This window comes from Anastrepha ludens, chromosome 4 (assembly GCF_028408465.1).
Source record: "Anastrepha ludens isolate Willacy chromosome 4, idAnaLude1.1, whole genome shotgun sequence".
In the NCBI taxonomy this organism is placed as follows: Eukaryota; Metazoa; Arthropoda; class Insecta; order Diptera; family Tephritidae; genus Anastrepha; species Anastrepha ludens.
The window spans coordinates 9,219,413-9,242,256 of record NC_071500.1 but is presented as its reverse complement, the minus strand read 5'-3'; the positions used below and the strand labels follow the sequence as shown (position 1 = coordinate 9,242,256).

At 40.4% G+C, this 22,844-nt stretch overlaps 1 protein-coding gene across 1 annotated transcript in view; it reads right to left on the bottom strand.

Annotated features, from left to right (window-relative positions):
• Positions 1-22,844, bottom strand: part of LOC128862015 (supervillin-like) — a 100,528-nt gene that overhangs the window by 27,921 nt on the left and 49,763 nt on the right. The gene's annotated exons all lie outside the window — the stretch shown is intronic.

Here is a 22,844-nt window from a genome sequence, read left to right as displayed (position 1 = left end):
TTTGTTTTTTTCTGTGATGGAATTCACCGAATGGTGATTGCGTTATGTTTGGCTGGAAAATCACAACCACGTCGAAGTGGAAGAAAAATGGCCAAAGAACTGGAAATATCGCAAGACAGCATTCGACGCATATTGAAAAATGAGCTCAAGGTCAAGGCTTACAAGTTCCAAAACTCACACGATCTTTCACCCCAGCAAAAAAAAGTTCGGTGCGAAAGAGCAAAGGAGTTGTTGCGCTTGCACGAGCGTGGCGAATTTCCTCACATTGTGTTTTCTGATTAAATAAATTTCCCAATTGAGAAGCTCATAAACACTCAAAAAGGTCGTGCTTACTTGACCGAACGCTCATACGAGAATTTGAGCCTACCTATAGCCACTCGAAGCAATTTCCCATCGCAAGTAATGGTTTGGGTCGTAGTGACCACTGATGGACGCTCTCCAAATGTTTTTTATCGAGCCTGGTGTCAAAGTGAATGCGACTTATTATCGGGAAAATGTTTTAGAAGCTGCTTTAGAGCCGTGGACACGCAAACATTTCGGTCGTAGACTATGGACGTTCCAACAGGACTCGGCACCGTCTCATAAAGCTCGTGTGAACCAAGAATGGTTAAAAAATCATGTTCCACACTTCATTTCGTCCACACAATGGCTTTTGAATTCGCCAGACGCAAATCAGATGGACTATTCCATCTGGTCCATTTTGGAGAGCAAGGTGAGGACTAAAAAATATGCCAGTATGGATGCGCTGAAAAAAGCGATTATACGAGAATGGGCCAAAATACCAAAATACCTCAAGATCACATTCGTGCAGCATGCAACTAATTTTTTGACGGTTTGAAGGCTATAGTCAAGGCAAAAGGTGGCCATATCGAGCTAAAGTGAATATATGTATGTTAAAATTGTAATCAGTTTTGAAAAATTTTGCCTTTGAAATCAATAAAAACTAATTTCATACAAAAAGTTAAGGTGTTCTGAATAGGTAACACTTCATATCGTTCACCCTGTATATTTATAAAAAAATTGTGATGGGAAGGATTCGTAGGAGTACTTGGGGTAGTGGTGCTTAGGACAAGTATGTAGAAATATCTTCATAACTGTTGTTTATCTCATTCACTTTAGCCTGAGTAGTTAGTCTGCCAATTCTCACCCACTCACAAAAGCACTTGATTTCTATTCTGAATCATTTCCCCATCATGGGAATTTCAGATGATTATTTAGCATAAATTTGCTACTGCTTTAGAAGCTGGTACTCAAAAGGTATACGAGTATGTACATACATCTATTTATTTGTTTGTGCACAAAACCCCCAAAAAGGGAAGCGTAGCTATAAATGTGTCATCAACGTATTGGCGCAACCTTCCGTTTAAGGGAACACTTTAGAAGAGGAATACAATTCAAAGATTCGGTGTAAACACGAAATGAAAACAGGTTATTTTTCAAAATCAATAAGATGATACTTTTAAGGAAAGCAGACAGTTTAAGTTAAGTTAAGTGAAAAATCGAAGACGGATGTGAAAGCGTCTACTACACCAGTATGAATTTAAATATTTTAAATGATTTTTGAAGGAATGAAACACTTGCGCAGGATATATAATCTGGATTTTAACTTGAATTTTTGGAATTAATTACTCTTGATTTTTAAAGCCGGTTTTTTTCTTCTACATTTATGAAATTTACCTTCGGTACCAGCAACAGACATACATATACTTATATACGAGAAATGTGTTAGAAATGAAGACACCATTTCTTCAAAAAAAAAAAATTATTTTTCAACATAGTCCCCTTTTAGAAAGATACACTTCTTCCAATGCTTCGGTCATGTTTTTAAGGGGGCAGATACCTGTAAAATTTCAAAAAAAAAAAAATATTTTTTTTTTCATAAAATGTTAATATAATCTTTTAAGAATATGTCAAAAAAAATTTAGAACTTAAATTTAAGTATTTCTTGTATTATAGATCGTCTATATTCGACTCTTTTCTTTGCGTTCGAGCGCTGGGAGAGGTATAGTTACGTTGTATTCAAACTTTAGACGCGTTTTTGTCAAAACTATATTTTTCGAATTGGCGTACACGATAACTCATCGAAAAGTTATTGACCGATCTCCCTGAAATTTTGCACACTTCTTTTTTATGATATTATTTTTTATGTGAATTTACAATTTTTCGAAGCAAAAATAGTTGGAAAATTCGCCCCAAAATTCTTTTCTATTTTTTTTTTGAAGCATTTTATTCTGCCATTTTTCCATTTTTTTTAAATTCATATAGAAATTATGAGATTAATAAACCAATAAGTTTTTGGTTTTTTGTATTCAGGTCACTGACGCCGTTGCTGCATTGCCCGCCGATTGAGAAGACCCGCTGCGCTCTTCCTGGAAGAATTGAGTGTACATCCGCCATTTTAAATGATTAAAATATAAAACAAAATTTTAATATTATTTTAATGTATAAATAAACTGTATGTCAATTTTGAAAAAAAAAATATATTGACTTCTTCATTTTAAACAATTTTAATGAAAATCAGGGCAAATATGGCCGTTTACAGGTATCTGTGCCCTTAACCCCTCCACAAAATAAGATTTGTCGAACTCTCCAAAACACGCCTCTGTCTCGGTGATGACTTCCGCGTTTGAACTATATTTTTCTCCGCGAGCCATTTCTTCTTGTTAGGGAACAAGAAAAAGTCGCAGGGAACCAGATCGGATGAATACGTGTGGTGCGGCGGTAGCGATTCATAAAGCAATTCACGCAGTTTGGCGGCGACAACTCCGGATGAATGAGCTGGTGCGTTATCGTAGTCCTTCTTTTTCGTAAAATGCCCTCATGTCTCCTTCAATTTTTTGTGAAAGCATTCCAATAACACACTGTAATATTTTTGTTCAGTGTTCGTCCTACCTTTTTCTAAGAAATCCCGGAGGATGACGCCGTTCGCATCCCTAAAAATCGTCGCCATGACCTTTAAGCCGATGGGACTGTCTTCGCCTTCTTTAGAGGAGATTCAGCAGGAGAAATCCATTGTTTAGATTGTTGCTTAATATCTGGAGCGTAATGATGAATCCAGGTTTCAGAAACGGTGACAACTCGACACAAAAATTCCGTCCGATTTCGCTTAAATGGCTCCAAACACTGCTTTGAAGTTAACAGGCGCATCCGCTTGTTGTTGCATGCGAGCATTCGCGGCACCTATCAGGCGGACAATTTTTTCATAGTCAACTTAACACGTAAAATATTAATTGCCGGTCCGGGCTGGTCGACACACCTAAGTTATATATATTTTCTCTTTTCTTTTTATATATATTACTGTTACAACATATTCTCACTCTCCCCAACTTCCACATTCCCAACCTCCCACACTCATACACCACATTTTCTCATATTTCCACACTTCCCCACTCCACTTCCAACAACTCCAAACTTTCTTCCCACTTAACTTAAGTGAGATACAATTTTTTATATTTTGAATAAATCAGTCTTGTTCTAACGCTCATTCCATCTATACATTTAACTCCTATGGCCTCTGTTACTTCACGCACTTCGCACGTTTGTCGATCAGCGATTCGATTAAATTCGTTGAATCAATTTGGAATCTAACTGTGGTCATAGATGGCAAGGCGTCCCCATAGACAGCATCCAACTTTGCTTTTATCTCTCGCATTTCTTCCCATCTAAAACAAAAATCGAATTACCGAACGAAAAGCAATTTAAGACCTTCTTCCTCGTAGCGAAAATCACGTAACACGTCCCACTCGAATAGCTGCCAAATCCAAACTAACCTATCAATCAGTCTGAAATTTGTTTTGCCGTCGTTTGATAGATGGCAGCACACGATGCTAATGCCAACTTCCCTCAGGGTACTTATTGAACCACCCTCGTAGTGCATACATATAATTGGCGCTTACTCCCTTTGTTGGGCGATTAGCCGAGCTTTTCCTGCGATTTGTGATGTGCATCTTGATGTCTTTTCACAAAAAGAGGGACCTAAGGGAATGTTAGATGGTTCTTTATGAAGAGCTTTTTCATGGCGGCAGCAAACTTGGGTTGGGCAAATCATGAATCTCTGCCAAGGGAAAAGGCCGTTGCTGAAGTTTATTGTCATCTGCCTAAACCGAAGAAACGTAGCAGAGAAGATGCAAATTCAAGCAAAGATATAAATTATATATAAATGACAAAAGATGCTTGCCTCACTGGCATAGGTATTACACGTGGTATTACAGCCTAAAAAAATCCAAAGCCGCAGGCCAAGCCTATATTTGTTTACAGGTACCCAGAGCTTCACACCCTTCAACCAAATGTAATACAACAAAATGCGTACGTGATTATGCAAATTTTCAATTTGCTTGGCTTGTGTTCATGCATGCACTTACATATGTTCGAGTGTGTATGTGTTTGTATAGTATATTTGTTTTTCTTTTTTAACTCGCGCTTTATTGCTCACTCTGCAAAAAATTGTTGTCCAGCAGGGAATGCGTGGAGAGTATTTTAATTCATTAGCCACTTTGCCACGAAGAAATGATGATTCATAAAAATTTACTGATAAACAAATAGCGAAATTGATGGCGACTGGCCAGTGCTTATTGGGACAACACAATACATACATACATTTTTATGGCATACAAGCAAAAGCTCATTTCATTTGGCTTTAATATAAAAAAAATTACATATAATTTTTGGCAATGATTGTAGCTTTTTTTGATTAGAGGTGCGATTGAATGCTCCTACATACATTCCTATACATATCTACATATGTAAATATAAATGATTTTAGTTGTGCGAGTACATGCGAAATATTGCCAACTCGAAGTTCGGTTGACACATTCATTTACTGACGAAGTTTGCACAAATATAGTTTATTTATATACACACATACATATGTACATATGTTAATACGATACTACTATTTATTCACTAATTTTCATGTATACATATTTATGATTTTATTGAAAGTGTTAGCGAGTCGGAGTTTGGTGCAAACATTTTTTTTTTTTTTTTTTTTCAACTGATAATTTGAAAGATAACAGTTTGTTCAGAATAAAAAAAGGGTTGCTATTTATATTTTTGGCCTTGGGAACTTCTAGAAATGTCAGGCGCCGTCTGACGCTTCCATCGGAAAGCGAGATTGTTGTGACACTAAGGCATTTAGAAGTTAACTGTATGACATCCTAACAGGAATGAAACTTGGATATATGCATATGAGCCGGAAACCAAACAACAATCGACGGTATGGGTATGGGTGATCATTTCGCACCTGTAGCACTAGAGAAACTTCACAACCATTTGCCATGCCTGGAGAATTTTCGAAAAATTAAGGGAAACCAAACGCCAAAGACGAATCAACTTTCCTCAGGGAAGCCAATGCGAGCTCTCGCATACCGGCTCGCACAAGAGAGATTTTGAGCACTTAAAACAACGAATTAATAGGCCATACGCCTCATAATCTTGATTTGGCATCTAATGATTTATTTTTGTTCCGGAACATTAAAAATAAAATTCGAGGTCAACTAAAGAAGCTGTAGAACAGCCTTTAAACAGTTCGTTTTGTGTTCGATGTGTTCTTTTCTGGGTGGCAAAAGTGCTTTGAAATTCGCCGAAACTCGCCAATCGCCAAACTCTCATCTCTTATTCAGCTTAATTTTTTTTGTCTTTTGTTGATTTCATTGGTTATGTCGATCATATTGACATCATCGACCCTAACAACCGCGCAGTTATGGTAGTTCTGCCTTTTCTAGACAGGATAAAGCAAAGCGAATGGGTTTGATGGTGAACGAGGGCAAAACGAAGTGCTTCCTGTCATCAAACAAACAGTCAGCGCACTCGTCACATGTCACACTGTTGACAGCCAAGATTTCGGGGTTGCAAGAGACGTCGTTTCGACCGCCGTAGTGAAACGGGTTAGTGCGTGGCTACCATTCGGAAGTCGGCGAACGTAGGTTCGAATCTCCGTGAAACACTGAAGTGAAGAAAAAGTTGTTTCTAATAGTGGTCGCCCCTCGGCAGCAAACCTCCGAGTGTATTTCTGCCATAAAAAGTTCCTCATCAAAAACCATCTGCCCTTCGGAGTCGGCTTAAAACTGTAGTTGCCTCCATTTTTGGAACAACATCAAGACGCACGCCACAAATAGGAGGAGGAACTGGGCCAAACACTCAAAATGAAGTATGTAAAAACCAACATTAACACCGATAACAATACCAGTCTTAAAATCTCTCTTGCCCACAAATGCTACTTTGGACTAAGTAGGCAATTGAGTAGAGGACTTTACTACTCAATTCGACGAACAAAACTAACACTCTACAAGGCTCTCATCATGCCCATCCTAACGTATGGCGCAGAAGCTTGGACAATGAACATATCCGATCAGGGGTCACTTGAAGTGTTTGAGAGAAAGATTCCGCGCAAGATTTTTGGACCTTCGTGCGTTAGCAACGGCGAGTATTGTAGGCTATGGAACGATGAGCTGTATGAGCTTTACGTCGACATAGACATAGCCCAGCGAATAAAAATCCAGCGGCTACGTTGGCTGGGGTCATGTCGTCCGAATGGATACAAACGCTCCGGCACTGAAAGTATTCGATGCGGCACCAGCTGGTGGTAGTAGAGGAACAGGAAGGCCTTCTCTGCGTTAGAAAGATCAGGTGGAGAAGGACTTGGCTTCACTTAGTGTGTCCAAGTGGCGCCGGTTAGCACGAGAAAGAAAGGACTGGCGCGCTTTGTTGAACTCAGCTAAAATCGCATAAGCGGTTATCGCGCCAATCAAGAAAAAGAAGATACTTTCATTAGCCTTCTGAAATCTTGTTATAAACTTATTTAATTTGTGTAATCTGTAAGAATTTGTTGTTCATAAGGTTTGTTGGTTTAAGTGATGATTCATCCAGAATCCAACTAGCGCTTCCGCATCATTATGTTTTCACATCCTCGCTACCAACTTGTTTCACGGTTATTTACAGCATGACTATATGTATCCATCCTGTGCGATTCAGGAACCTTATTAGGAGGATGTTGACGTCTAAGACACATAGTTATTCGAGTCTCTCGAATAGCAGTTTGCCCGGGGTTTACATTCTATCGTTCCATAAGACAGGGCATTCACAGAGAAAATGGAAGATTGTTTCCTTTTTCTCCGGTTATTTACTACTGCGACTCTTGTGAGGGATCCCCATTTTGGCTGCTTGTTCTCCGACACACCTAAAGCCAGTTATGACTGCCGTCTCCAGGCATACCGTCATTTCATGTTTATCAACGTTGAAGTTTGTTTGAGGTTGCAGGTGGGCCATAACGTTCTGCTAAGTTGTTCATAAATTTCATAGTTAAATAAATAAATAAAAATTGGTTCAAGCGAATGCAGAAGTGTATTGACCTCCAAGGCGAATAGTTTGAAAGACAAAAATGCCATTTTGATGATAATTTTATTGTATTTTCATTATGGACGCAAATTACAAAGAGCAGCCCGCTTATGCCAGGATCGCTTTTATCACAGAGCAGCAGTAGAACATAGCACAGAATTAGAACATGAAAACTCTAAATAGAAATTTGTACATTTTTGAATTCGTGAAATGTCTTACATTAATTAATGAATCATACAGCAGAGTTAAATATAAGCATGGATGTGGTACTACATAAAGTTCATATTCCTCTGACTAATTTCCGGAGAACTAAGTTCAAAGGTTTCTTTTCAAATTGCATACAATTTTATGCAAATGTTTATGAATGTACAGCCGTTGAAAAATACTCAAGAACGATACCCAGTGACTGGTTAAGCAAAATGCTGTAGGATTGCTCCAGATACTTAATTTTTTACTTACTTAGCAGTTACAATATAAAACAGAGAATAATTCACAAAAGTTTGGACGGAGACCGAATCGTTCTTGGGTAGATTTCTCACAAAAAGATCAGTGCTCCTACTAAAACGCAAAAAATCAATGCGAACCCTTCAAGAGAAATACGTAAATGAAGGCATTTTAATGAATTTGGCCACAGCAAATATAAACGAGCACAAAATGTATCGTAAATTGTACTAGATAAACCCCCGGTTGGATACCTCTTTTAAAACCTTCGGTTGGGCAACCGGGTCTGGCCTTTTTTCATTCCGTACGAGGATCCATTTTCAAAGGTTATATCCATAAATCGATAGAAATATGTTTAATTTACGTCCAAAGTCGAAAAGTGGTGTGCGTCTTGATGTTGTTCCACAAATGGAGGAACCTACAGTTTCAAGCCGACTCCGAACGGCAGATATTTTTTATGAGGAGCTTTTTCATAGCAGAAATACACTCGGAGGTTTGCCATTGCTTGCCGAGGGGCGACCGCTATTAGAAAAATGTTTTTTTTAATTTTGGTGTTTCACCGAGATGCGAACTTACGTTTTCTCTGTGAATTCCGAATGGTAGTCACGCACCAACCTATTCGACTACGGTGGCCGCTAAATAATAGTATAGACTAATTTGTCATGATAAGAGGTATGATATGATGTCGACTTTCTCTTGAATCTGGTGAAGGTTATGGGACTTGCAATTATTTCTATGACAAGGGGGTTTGAGTGCGATTGGACTCGAGAGTTGCGTGATGTGGCATATTTTCGTATTTCTTCAATTATTGTAGTCACTTTGAGATCACGATGAAATTGTGCATTTATGATATAATAAGGGGCGTTTGAGATAACTCTGAGGGTTTTCGACTGGAATCTTTGAAGTATTTGCAGTCAAAAGCCTTGAAGTTAGCTGCAGTGCCCCAAAGTTGGATGCCATATGTCCATATCGGTTTCAAGATACCTTAGTAAAGTGAGAGCAGCTTACTTTCGAGAGAAACATGGGAATTTCGATGTAGTAACGAATATAGGCTTCTGAGTTTTATTCCTAGAGCCTTCCGTTTGGTGAAAATATGGGTTTTCCATGTAAGTTTGCTATCAAGATGCATGTCGAAATAGTTTGTGAAGTTGATTGGGGATATTATTGAACTTGATAACTTGACGGGTGGGAAAATTTTTCGATTTAGTGTAAAAGTGACGTGGGAAGATTTTGTCTCGTTTGGCTTAATGCGCTTCCAACCGATGAGTTGGGTAGGTAGATGAAATGGTTGAATTACCACACTGGCACTCCTCAAAAGTGCATTTCCGAAGAAAGAGCTCAACAGTCTCCCTCTTTGAAAGGTCCCCACAGCTTCTGCAATAGAGGTTAAATGGTAAACCTATGTAAAGGGTTCTCCAATAACAGGTGTTATTTTGAATAGCCCGCTATTCCGGTAGATGTCACTTTTGAAGCTGTCATTTTTTGATATTTGAGAAGTGGAAACTACGCCATTAATAAAAATGGAACGACACACGCTTAAACAAGGCATTGAAATTATTAAAATTCACTATAAAAATGGCGAAAATTTGGCAGACGGATGGACGGTTCGTAAAACTCGAACATTTTTGGGTCATCGTGAAGCACCTTGTCAGACCGCAATACAGAAATAGGTGAAAAAATTCGAGCTGTTGGGACAAGTTAGTGATGAGAAGAATAAAACCCGTGCACGTCGCTCAAGAACAGCCGAAAATATTGCTGTTGTAGGCGAAAGTGTTGCAGAAAGCCCAGGTTTGTCCATTCCTCGTCGTTCTTTGGAATTAGGCATTCCACAAACGTCATTACACCGTATTATTGCATAAGATTTGGGTCTTAAGGCTTATAAAGTCCAGTTAATACAAGAACTCAAGCCGCCCGATCATCAACAACGTCGCGTCTTTCCTCACTGTGTCATTGAAATGCATGAAAATGATCCAGAATTCCATCGAAAAATCATCTTGAGTGATGAGGCCCATTTCCACCTCGGTGGCTTCGTCAACAAGCAAAATTGTCGGATCTGGTGCTCAGAAAACCCAAGAGTTATTGTTGAAAAGCCTCTCTATCCTCAACGTGTGACTGTTTGGTGCGGTTTATGGTACAACGAAGTCATTGGACCTTACTTTTTCGAAAATGAAGCTGGAGCAACAGTTACGGTGAAAGGATTGCGCTATCGAGAGATGATTGACGATTTTTTATGGCCGGAATTGGATGGTATTGATCTGGACAGCGTTTATTTTGCAACAAGGCGGCGCTACGTGCTACAACAAGCAACGAAACCATGGAGCTTAACACCACTTATTGGAAAACCCCTCAGCTTTTTCACCTGTGAGCCGATCGTCCAATGGCCGGTAAACACAGCTACGAGTTTAGAAATTGAATGGTTGATGAGTTATTTTATCAAGTCGTTTCTTTAGTGTGTCATCTGCGAACGTTCCGACTATTGTTTCTTCAAAACCTGGTAGATCGTAGGTGTATAGCAAGTATAAGATGTGGCCCAATAATACTGCCTTGGGGTACGCCAGCTGAACTTTCACGTAGTTCAGACTGTTCTACGCTTCGCTTGACAAAGAAATATCGATTTTCCTGGTAGGACTTTAGTAATAAACATGTAATAATTTATTTTATAGAGTAAGCCATCATGCCGAACCCGGTCAAAGGTTTGAGATATATCAATAAAAGCCGCTGTGGAATATTTTCTATTTTGTTCAAATGCTTTGTTTATGCTAGTTAAGAGTCTATGGACTTGTTCGATGGTACTGTGTGTTTTTTTAAAGCCGAATTGGTGATTTGAGATTATATTTCGGTCTTCAATTACAGGCATCATTCTTTTGAGGAAAAGTGATACCATTACTTTAGAGGCAATAGGCTGATGGACTGATATGATTCGACTTGTTCAAAAAGTCCGGCCAGAACTGGGTGCCCAACGGAGGGTAAAGCATGCGCTCATATGGTGGCCAACGCAGCGTCCTTAAGTATTTTTCAACGGATGTATGTATGGTGCAAGTATGCGCAAATATATATCCACAAGCGAGTGTGTGCGCATAAAAGGGAAGCACTTTGTAGCTGGCTTGAATGCAACTGCATATCTGCGTATGTACATATATGTATGTATGCGTGTATATGTGTATGTGTGTTTGTAGAGATTCAGTATAAACTGCAAGCCTTTTTATCACTGTAGCCCAACTGAAGTGGAGTTGATGGCGAAGTACGTAAATTGGGTTGAATTAATTGACAAACATATGCAAACACTTACAATGCACGTACACACATCCAATATGCATACACACACACACACACACACACAATATACATGCACATACATGTAAAGTAGGTTGTTGGTGCATAGGCATTAATGGATGCACTGGATGAATGGACGTTTAGTTGGCAAGCCAAATAACTAACCGACTGGTTGGTTGATTGACGAGTTGACTGCTTGATTACCGCTTCATTTTACATTATTATTATTATTTTTATTTTTATTTTCAACGTCAATTCATTACGATATGGTTGTTTATGAATTGGTTGCAATCGCAGTTTGTCGCTTATTATTACTATTTGTCTTCGAGTGCGTTTGTTTGCTTATGATTATTTGCCCAATGATTGGGTATGCATGGGTATGGGTGGACGATGTATGATATGCGCGCACATAACTATGCATGCTTGTATGTATGTATGTGCATGCGTATGTGCGCGGTACGCCTAATAGTGAGCCACAGCGAGAAGGCGGAATGCAACAAGTTGAAGTTAAAGTTCATTGGCTTTTGCACTGACTGTCCACAATAACAAGAGATATCTTCTCTTCATCACTCTGTGCATGGGGTGTAGGCACGCATGCATACATGTACATATGTATGTGTGTATGTACATATTTGCATTTAGCAATATGCGCGTTTTCAATATGTTTAGCTGCAATTTATTGCAACCACGATGCGGTGGAAATATTTGCGGCGACTTAAGGCAGAAGAACAAACTTTTTGTTTGCATATTTAGTTATTTGGAAATCACTCGGCCAACGCACCAACGCAAATGCCAGTATAAAAATTAATAGATAAGAACCGCATCCTACTTTCCCACAGTAAGAGCTGTTGCATAGAATTGGTCATTATAAGAATGCCACTAAATTTTATCAAATAAAATCAGTTCAGCATTGATTGCCTACGCTTTTACTATACAAATAACAACACCGAGTACGGTTATCTAGTCTTCAATTGGAGTTATTATTCTTAAAACAAAAACCAAAAAGCAAAATAAATAAAAAAATGTCAACCAAAATCAACAAAAACCAAAAAAAAAAAAATTAAAAAAAAACATATTCAAAAAATAACCAAAATTAGACCAAAATTAAAAAATAAAAATGACACAAAAAATTTTAGTTTCGAAATAAAATAAATATAATAACTAATTTGAAATAAAGCAGCGGAAATCCAAATTGATTGGGCAATCTTTTTATTTTTTATTATTTTTATACAAATAACGCCTGTGAGTACGGTTATCTGGTCTACGACAGGAGTTATTATTCTTAAAACCAAAAACAAAAAAAGTTATTAAACAAAAACAAAACACCACACAAAAAAACAAAAACCAAAAAAACAAAAAAAAATTATAATAACGCCAAAAAAAAAAAACAAAAATTATAAAAAACGAAAATTGAAATATGAAAATAACAAAAACCAAATAAAATAACTATGAAACCAAAAGCAACATAACATAAGAAAAAATATTCAAAAAAGAACCAAAATAAAACCCAATAAAGCATAAAACGGGGGAAAAAAATCTTGAAATAAAATAAATAAATAAATACAGGGTTTGATTGAAAAGTAATGAGCCTTATTTTTTAAGCAGTTTTATTAAACCTTTTGGCTTATATAACTAATATTCTTCAAAATAGGACCCTTGAGCGTCAATGCACCGCTGGTAGCGGTCCTTCCACTGCAGGAAACATTTTTTAAACTCATCGCGTTCAATTCGGCTGTCACAGTTTTTTGGATCGCCCCGATGGAGTCGAAACGCCTCTCCTTCAGCTTTCTTTTCAGGCGCGGGAACAAGAAGAAGTCCGGAGGGGACAGGTCTAGGCTGTGGGGAGGGTGAGGAAGCATCGGAACCCCCATCTTGGTCAATGCAGAGGAAGGCGCTGTGCGCCAGCGCATTGTCGCGATGAAGAGTCCAATTGTTGACGAAGTCGGACCGAACCCGGGCGACGCGGTTTTTCAGCCGAAGGAGCACTTCTTTGTAAAATGCCGCGTTTACAGTGCTTCTTGGAGGTACAAACTCCTTGAGGACGATGCCTCGAGAGTCGAAAAAGATGATCAGCATGGTTTTGACCTTTTTCGACGTCCTCCCGGCCTTCCTTAAACGACTTGTGCCACCGTTTTACCTGGGCACTGGACAGAGATTGGTCCCCGTAAGCCTCCTTGAGTAGCCCAATGGTTTCGGTACTCGTTTTGTTTAGCTTTACGCAAAATTTGATTGAGCTGCACTTTCGCACTGCAAAATCCTAACACACTTTTAAAACAGCTTTCACGCGCGGAGCGATGTTGACTGCACCGCTGTTGCCAGCGAACTGGGACCGGTTTCTAGTGGAAGCGGAAGGTCCATTTTCCTCCACCAGCCGATTCGGTTGATCGCGTGGCAGACGCTCCGCACAGGAAGGCTCATTACTTTTCAATCAAACCCTGTATAATAACTAAATTGAAATAAAACAACAAAAATCCAAATTGGTTGGGTAATTTTTATACAAATAACGACTTCGATTTTTTGGTCTTCAACTGGGCCAAATAAAAATTAAACAACAAAAAAAAAAAAAAAAAAATTAAACAATAAACCAAGAGCTCTGTGCCAATGTGCACTTTTCTAAGCATCTTCGAAGCGGAGATGTATGCTATTTGTCTATGTGCCAAGTTAAACTTCGACTGAAATGTCAAGAATGAGTGAATTGCCATTCTGAGTAACAATCAGGCGGCACTCATGACCCTATCGTGATGTGAGATCAACTCCTCAGTCTTTGAGTGTATCGAGAAACTTAATCTACTGGGAACGCACAATTGCATCCGACTAATTTGGGTCCCAGAATACAGGTGTATAACTGGGAATGAAATAGCGGGCGCATTGGTGAGAAAGGTTGCGGCGTCGCCTTTGATAGGACCCGTGTCTTGGTATGGGACCCCACCAGCAAAGAGAAGCTTAGGTGTGAAGAGCTAAGGCTCAGTGAGGTTAGCTAGCTGGCCGCACACTATAGGGCTACGCAAGGCGAAATCCTTACTGGGTAAATACAATCAAAAGAGGTTTAAAAAACTCATAACACTCCTCAAGCATAAACAGAGAATGCTCACGGGCATTCCCCGAGCGACTGCAAACTGCGAAATCATCTGCACATGATCGGGATTTGGTCTTCGGACTCTTGACGCGTCTGCGACCAGAAGGTTCAGGTTCTGCGCAAAGCAGGTTGAAACATCTTGACCAATTTCCAGAAGAAGGTCACATACGCTCAATCCAACCCAGCTCTATTCTGAGTTTAATAAGGGAACTGGGTCGGGATGAGGTGCTGTGATTAGTAGAGAGCACAAAAGACCATGAGGCCAAAATGCAAACCTCCTATAGAATCTAATCTAATCTAATGTATAAATATACGTAAGTACAAGTTCGGTAAGCATTCCAGTAGTATCAGCTATCTCATTCACTCTCAATCTTCTGTCTACTCACAAGCTTTTATTGATTTTTTCGAGTTGGTGATTGTGCGACATTTTTTAAATACAGAAATCCACTGCTTGATGGTTGTATGTGATGTGATGATGACACCTTCAGTGTTAAACCCGATTCTGACCGGATTTAAAGAGGTGATAGGACTTTCAAAGAAAAGTATTTTATATGATAAGGTTAAGCGAAACGAAAAGCAATGAAAGTGAAAAATCACGTTAACAAGCGATATAACTTCTCCATTAGCTGATCAAACGTGTAAATACTAACAAAGCAATCGATCTTAAAGTTCGTAGTGGAAACTTGCACGAGATTTTGTTAGAGAATACCAGTAAAAAATTAGTTCTGCTGGCGCCAATTCTGGATCAAGGTCAGGAAAATGTGTGCTCCCCCCTCGTAAGCAATAAATCAAATTAAGAATTCATGAAATTTTTATTGACAATCAATATAAAATATCCAATTGTTGAACGAAAGCACAATTCATCTAAGATTTGCTCTATGAAACCTGCACAATTCTTTGACATTTTTCCCCCTTTACGCCGCCACAGTTCACACAAATAAGTTTCACGATTTCCTATGCCCATAACTTGAGTATTTATTTGGTATCTACTTCGCATTTTAGTGAAAAAGTATGCACTCGCGCACGCAAATTAGGGTGGGCTACTTATTTGGCCACCCGTCTAAAACAATTTCTTAAATGGAATTAATAGGAATGCTTCAATACGATAGCAATAGACACTTATATGGGCTGAACGAATAATAAACTGTTTACATTTTCAATGCCAAGCCGAAAAATGGAGAAAATTTAACTCTGCTGTGACTCGCTTCATGCCAGTTGGAAGGATCGGGAGCATACGTCCAGTTTCCCAGCCGAAGCACCCGTTCTAACTAGCTAGTGGGATGACCTGCGCCAGGACACTCCCGGGGATAAGGCCGCTATCTGAATAAGAGATCTCAATTTGGAGATTCGGGAACTTATCATCCAGCATAAGCGGACTACTTGAAAAACTGCAACTTCACCTCTGGTGTGAGTGAGCTCCCTTTAGTAGTTGCACTTCCTCGGACCCGAAGAGAAGATCGCAGTCAAACTACAGCTAAAGGTAAAATTCGAGGACACAGCAATAACAACCCAAATTTTGGGTGTCAACTTCCATAGTTTTCTCTACTTTTCAGCGCATGCAACCGCAATTGCCACTAAGGCCCACAACCGCAACAAGGTTCGCAAATGGTTAGCCAGTAGCAAAGACAAGGAAATGTAACTGGTGACATGCAAAGCAATTGACCGGCTGGTTCTGAATTATGCTACGCCCGTGTGGTCACCAGACACTAGCGCTTCGCAGTGGGCAAAGCTACAGATCTATCAAAATACTGCTATTAGGACAGCCACGGGATGCCTCCTGATGTCGCCCCTGCAACACCTTCAAAACTAGGCTTCTCTCGGTTAAGGAACACAGCCAAATGCTCAGCAAACAATTTTTGCTTGGATGCTACTGCAGAAATCAGACCTGCAGACATTTGCTACGGTCAGAGCCAACGCCCAGGCGAGGCATGAGGCATCTGTTCAAATACATTGACGAGATCCAGCACAAACACAACTACAACTACTGGAGTGGACAGTATATACACAGATGTTAAACGACATTCATCGCAAGGCTCTTACCACCTTACTGAATTTCTGACACACAAAGACGACGTACAGCTTCAGCTGCCTCATGAGATCCGCGTTACTTTGGCTCAATTACGGTCTGAATATTATAGCAGGTTAAACTCGATAAACTCGAACGAAAAGACCGCATTGGCATCCTCTATTTCGGTGTTTGACCGAGCTTCTCCTCCTATTTGAGGCGTGTGTCTTGATGTTGTTCCACAAATGGAGAGATCTACAGTTTCAAGCCGACTCCGAACGGCAGATATTTTTATGAGAAGCTTTTTCATGGCAGAAATACAGTCGGAGGTTTGCCATTGCCTGTCGAGTGGTGACCGCTAACATTTTGATGTGAGATTCGAACCTACGTTCTTCGAATTCCGAATGGTAGTCACGCACCAACCCATTCGGCTAAGCCGTCCGTGAAACTTTTCCTTAGCAATATCCTCTCTTTTTCTGTAATTCCTCTCTCTGTTCCAGTGTGTTTCAAGCAGAGGTGGCCGCAATCAAAGAAGCAGCTGACTGGCTACTTACTTGCGGAATAACTGCTAAGAAGGTAAATATTTACTCCGATAGCCAAGCAGCAATAAGGGCCCTAGGCTTTATTATGGTGCATTCGAAACTGGTCAGGGAATGCCTGGTCTCTCTCTCTCTCGATTGCATCAGAATTCTTCGATATGAAGATAATTTGGGTACCTGGTCACAGTGACATTGCTGGAAACTGCGAAGCCGACGAGCTGGCCAGACAAGGGACCTGTGAGGCGGTGTGCCCGCGAAAGCAGAGGATCAGGATCCTCTTGACAACCTGCGCTCTACTCCTGGAAGGATGAGCTTTGCACCAACTTAGCGAGTGCTGGGCAAGTACACGAACGTGTAAGGTCGCAAAGTCCTTCTGGCCACGTTTAGATAGGAGGCGTTCGAGGGATATTCTCAGGATGACAAAATCTCATCTTTCAAATTTCGTGGGCATCCTCATGGGGCACTGCCCGCGGAGTACACATGCCGTGAGACTCGGAATTACTTCGAGTCCTGTTTGCGTCAGCTGTGTGAAGGATGAGGTGGAATCATTTCAGCACCTGCTCCTTAGCTGCCCAGCTCTCGCTCTCTGCGCCTGCTGTTAAAGCAGGTCTTTATAACAAAAATCTGATGAACTTCATCAGCAGCATAGAGGCTAATACAACCGCAGACTAGTCACCGTTCATAGTCCACAAATACTCAACCCTCCCTACCCCTTTCCCTTTCGTCCTATCGTCCTTTTCCTTCACCTCTTTTCCCCCTCTTGCAACGGTATCACAAAGGATGAACTAAACTTCTTTCGTCCAAGTGGGCCCACTTTCTGGGCAACCATCACTACCTAACCTAATATAACAAAGTCAACTGCGAAATATATAAACAAAGCACAAATTTTTGACATAAGTGCCCAAGGCGAATTAATCAGCTGTTCTACCGATTGCTCTCTGAACAACGACTGATTGAACGAATAAGCGAATATGTGTGAAATGAGTGAACAGAATTCTGTTGCCAAGTACAGGGTGACATGGAAGCCGGAATTACTGTCAAATACTTGCTTCGGCTCCGGCCAAATCAAATAATCCATCATCTTTTGCTTCGATTTGTTGCTTTTGGTTGTAAGTGATTTATCTGACAATACAAATCATGTAACCACCCTAATGCACACGAATGCAACCATATAAACGATTGTATTTAGAATGAATTCTTCACAAATTGCTTCCAAGTCTGTAGCTATTTCGCTCCGCTTGTTATTATTTATGGATTTATTAGCGCGTAGCGTACATACTTTAAATAAATTAATTTGCGTCAATTGAGAAAATAAAAAATTATTTAAAATTGAGTGCACTCGAGCACACTCGGGTACTTTATCGCCTTTGGTAGTGGTATCTCGATTGGAAGGCATGAGTAACTGTTTATATAAATAAAATATGATAATTTACCTTTGTGAAGCACATTCGGAAAAGTTTGTTTTTGATTATTTTCAATGTACGGCAAATTTAAAATTATACTGATTTTCAACAACGTCCAAGATTATTCGTGATTAATTTTTGAATTATATGCAACCAACTGCACTTGTGTAAAAAAAAAGCTTTTGTAGAAACATTCACGATTCGGCAGCCACATTCTAACTTGATCAAAAAGTTCCCAGAATATATTCAGAAAATTCAGAATATAAATTTATTTCTTAAAACTGACTATAAACTGCAAGTTTCAAGCCGACGCAAGGGCAGAAGTGTTCAAAAGAATGGATTCAACAAAAAAAAATTATAATGTGAGTCTTTACAAAAAAAATTAAGTCTCTTAAGTCTCTTGCATCGAACTGCCACTTTGCTCTCTCAGTTTTTGTGTGCTGAGATTATTTGGCGCCATCGGAAAATTAGGAATTATAATCGTATAAAAAATACAGAATATCGCATTGAAAAATCGTCGAGTGACTGAAAGATATTTAGTAGAAGCCCTAGGCATCTCATTGGGCAATGTAAGCAATATTTTGACTGAAGTAGTGGAACAAAAACTTATTCGAATGCAAATTTCTCAGCAACATTTAACGCGTTTTCGAAAGGATAAAGTGGATTTTGTACATCGATTCAACTCTATGGATGAGACTTGGATCTTTCACCATGAGCCTAAATCAAAACAAGAGGCGAAAGAGTGGTGTGAACAGGGTTCTTTTGCTCGAAAACGAGTTCGTGCCCAGAAATCGGCTAAGCAGGATTCAGTTTCAGTGGGATGCGAAAGGAATTTTGGTTGTGGATTACTTGCAAGCTGGTAAAACAATACACTCTGAATATTGTAATCCTTTTATATCAGCTGAAAGAAAACACTTCGCGAAAAAATAGTCAGTTTGCAAAAGAAAAAAATCGCGTTTCATCAAAACAATGCATCGTCTCACAAGAGCATTTGGACAATGGCTAAAATCCATGCATTACAGTTCGAATTGTTGGAGCATCCACAGAAATTAACCACATTTCGCCCCTAGCGACTTCCATCTGTTTCTTCTTCTTAATTGGCGCGATAACCGCTTACGCGATTTTGGCCGAGTTTAACAAAGCGCGCCAGTCGTTTCTTTCTCGTTTTAACCGGCGCCCATTGGACACACCAAGTGAAGCCAAGTCCTTCTCCACCTGATCTTTCCAACGCAGAGGAGGTCTTCCTCTTCCTCTGCTACCACCAGCTGGTACCGCATCGAATACTTTCAGAGCCGGTGCGTTTGTATCCATTCGGGCGCCATGACCCAGCCAACGTAGCCGCTGGATCTTTATTCGCTGTGCTATGTCTATGTCGTCGTAAAACTCATACAGCTCATCGTTCCATCGTCTGCGATATTCGCCGTTGCTAACGTGCAAAGGTCCAAAAACCTTGCGCATAATCTTTCTCTCAAACACTCCAAGCGCCGCTTCATCGGATGTTGTCATCGTCCACGCTTCTGCGCCATACGTTAGGACGGGCATGATGAGAGTCTTGTAGAGGGTTAGTTTTGTTTCTGTTTACAGACTTAAAAAAAACTCATGCGTGAAAAGCGCTTTTCCTCAAATGATGAGGTCATAACAGCTGTTGAAGCATATTTTCCAACACTCCCAGATCCTAACTTCATGGATAGAATTCATAAATTGGAATCTCGTTGGAGCAATTGTACTGATGCTCAGGGAGACTATACGGAATAATAAAGTGTAATTGTGTTTTTCTTAACCGCGTCGATCCGCAAAATTTATTGAACAACCGAGCTATTGACAGGCATAAAAAGTTTTAAAAAAATTTTCATGAGGTGCGACGATCTGTAAGTGGATTATGCAGGAAACGAAAACGTTTTGTTTGTGGCCTGCATAGAACGCTCCTCATTTATTTTAACTTTTATGTATTTTCAATACAATCACGAACTCGATAATACATTGATTCCAAATGGAAACGCAGTACGCCATATAAAAAGTCAACGAATTAGATGGCTGGGGCACATTTACACAATGGCCAAATGGAGAGCTGCCAGTATAGCGTTGCATGGGCAAGTGGTAGGGTCGAGGGAGAGGTCCAGGGAGACCAAACAAACGCTGGATTGATGAGGTCACAGGCGACTTGCGGAAAATGGGGATCGCAAATTGGAAAGGCGTAACAGAGGATTGATCGGAGTTGTTGTTGTTGTTGTTGTAGCAGTATACTTATCCCTGTCGGTGTTCTGTAGATGACTGGTCGTCTTCATCTAGGTCATCTAACGGTAGGCCTAGGAAACTTGCCATTTCGACAGGTTGGAACCAGAGGGAAAGGGGTGTTACATGATGGGGCATGTGAAAAGATGGTTGGTGTCGTGCGGAGTGAAATTGAAATTTGAAAAGGTCGAGCCATTTGGCACCAAGAGATTTGGTGGTTCCTAAAACACTCAGGCTAAAAAGCCCATTGTATTTAAAGCTCTGGAAAGGGGGTTGATAGTCAAGGAGGGAAGGAGAAAAGTATCAGAGAATGAGATAGAAAAGAATAGAGACAGAAATAAAGATAGTTAGTCCTGTGAGAATTTTCCAGATTCTTTGGTAAATCTGTAAATATCCTCCAGTTTTAGAGAACGAATATAACTCATTCTCATGCCATCGGGACCCAAAACTCGTAGCCATGCTCTAGCAAAGGCAGGACACTAACAGAGAAAGTGCTCAGTGCTATCCGCCTCCTCCAAGCATGACAGGCACACTGGGTTCTCAATGATTCCAATGGTGGTCACATGCTGACCCCATAGGTTGAGTCCTGTAATGATACCGACCATCAACCGAACGTCTTTCCTTCCAAGTTCTAGTAGAAAGTTTGACAGTTTTCTGTTCGGACTTGCCACAAAACACTTTGCAGTTCTGCAGCGTTCTAGACCGGACCATCGCTCTTTATGTAGATTACATACATAATCGCTGATCCACTTCATGATTCCTGCAGAATTGATTCCGATTATTGGCTCTGGCCCCTGTGGGGGCACCGCTGATCCACGGTTGGCCAATTCGTCGGCGATTTCGTTTCCTGTCGTGCGGAGTACTTTCATATGCTGGACATATGTTTAGAATGTAGTTTAACATGCGACAGTATCTAGAACGGAATTTTGCCAGGGCTACGCGAGTCTCTCTGGCAGCGTAATTTAGAACCGGCCGACCAATTGCTTTAAATGTCGCTAGCAAACTTTCTTTGTCTTTGCCGCAAGTACTGCCGGCTAGCGATTTGATGCCCTTATTGCGGTTTTGGACTTTAGTAGCAATTGCAGAGAAGGAGAGCAAACTGTCGAAGGTAACGCGCAAAATATTGGGGTTGTTAACAGTCGGTATTGTTGTGTCGTCGACTTTGACCTTAAGTTGCACTTTGGCCTCCTTTTCCCAGGTTTGGTAAAGAGGGTCGCCTTGGACTTGGGGGTGGGGAATGTTGTAGATTCCTCGCAGTGAAGAAGCAAGAAAGGCAGGTGAGGTAGTTGTTGTTGTTGTATCAGTACCTTTGCAGGTGAAGTAGTCGTTTACTTTGCCGCACAGGCCATCAATATCATTGCCCGACCCCATTATCGTGCAATCGTCGGAGTAGGAGACCAGGGAAACTTCTTCTAGTGGCTGGGGGAGCTTCGATATGGAGAAGTTGAAAAGCAAGGGTGAAAGGATCGGAGTGGTACTGTAGTACTGTTGATGATGATGATGCTGATGACATGCATTTTCAATGACTTATTGACCTACCTCCATCGCAGTCTGCCAATAAAATTAAAACCACAAATCAATTTGCTATTTAGTAATTAGTTGACTTTCGTATTTATTTACATTTCAAAATATGTTAATACTCGTACTTAATAATAGGACTATGAATAAGTTCGTGCGGTTTTTTTTCGAAATTTGAAACTTTATTGACGTAAAATGGTTACAAATTTAATATTCAAAATATTGTCCATCGCTTACTACTACTTTTTCCCATCTTTCTGGCAATTCACGGATTCCCTTTGTGAAAAATTCGGTCGGTTTTGCCGCAATCCACGAATCGATCCATTTTTTGACTTCATCGTAATTACGGAAGTGCTGGTCAGCCAGGCCATGTTGCATCGATCGGAAGAGATAGTAATCGGATGGCGCAAGGTCTGGACTATACGGCGGGTGGGGTAGGACATCCCATTTGAGCGTTTCTAAGTATGTTTTGACCACTTGTGCAACATGTGGCCGAGCATTGTCATGTTGCAAAATAACTTTGTCGTGTCTATCGGCGTATTGCGGCCGTTTTTCTCGCAGTGCTCGGCTCAAACGCATCAATTGTCGTCGGTAGACATCCCCCGTAATCGTTTCATTCGGTTTCAGTAGCTCATAATACACAACACCCAGCTGGTCCCACCAGATACACAGCATAACCTTCAGGCCATGAATATTCTGCGCCGACGTCGATGTTGAAGCATGGCCAGGGTATCCATACGTTGCCCGACGTTTTGGATTGTCGTAATGGACCCACTTTTCATCGCCAGTCACAATTCGATGCAAAAAACCCTTTCTTTTGTGCCGTTGAAGCAGTTGTTCGCATGCCATAAAACGGCGTTCAACGTCTCTTGGCTTCAATTCATACGGCACCCAATGGCCTACCTTTCGGATCATTCCCATGGCTTTTAAACGTTTGGAAATGGTTGATTGATCAACTCCCAAAGTTTTTGCAACCTCTTCTTGCGTTTGAGCCGGATCTTGATCGAGCAATTCCTCCAATT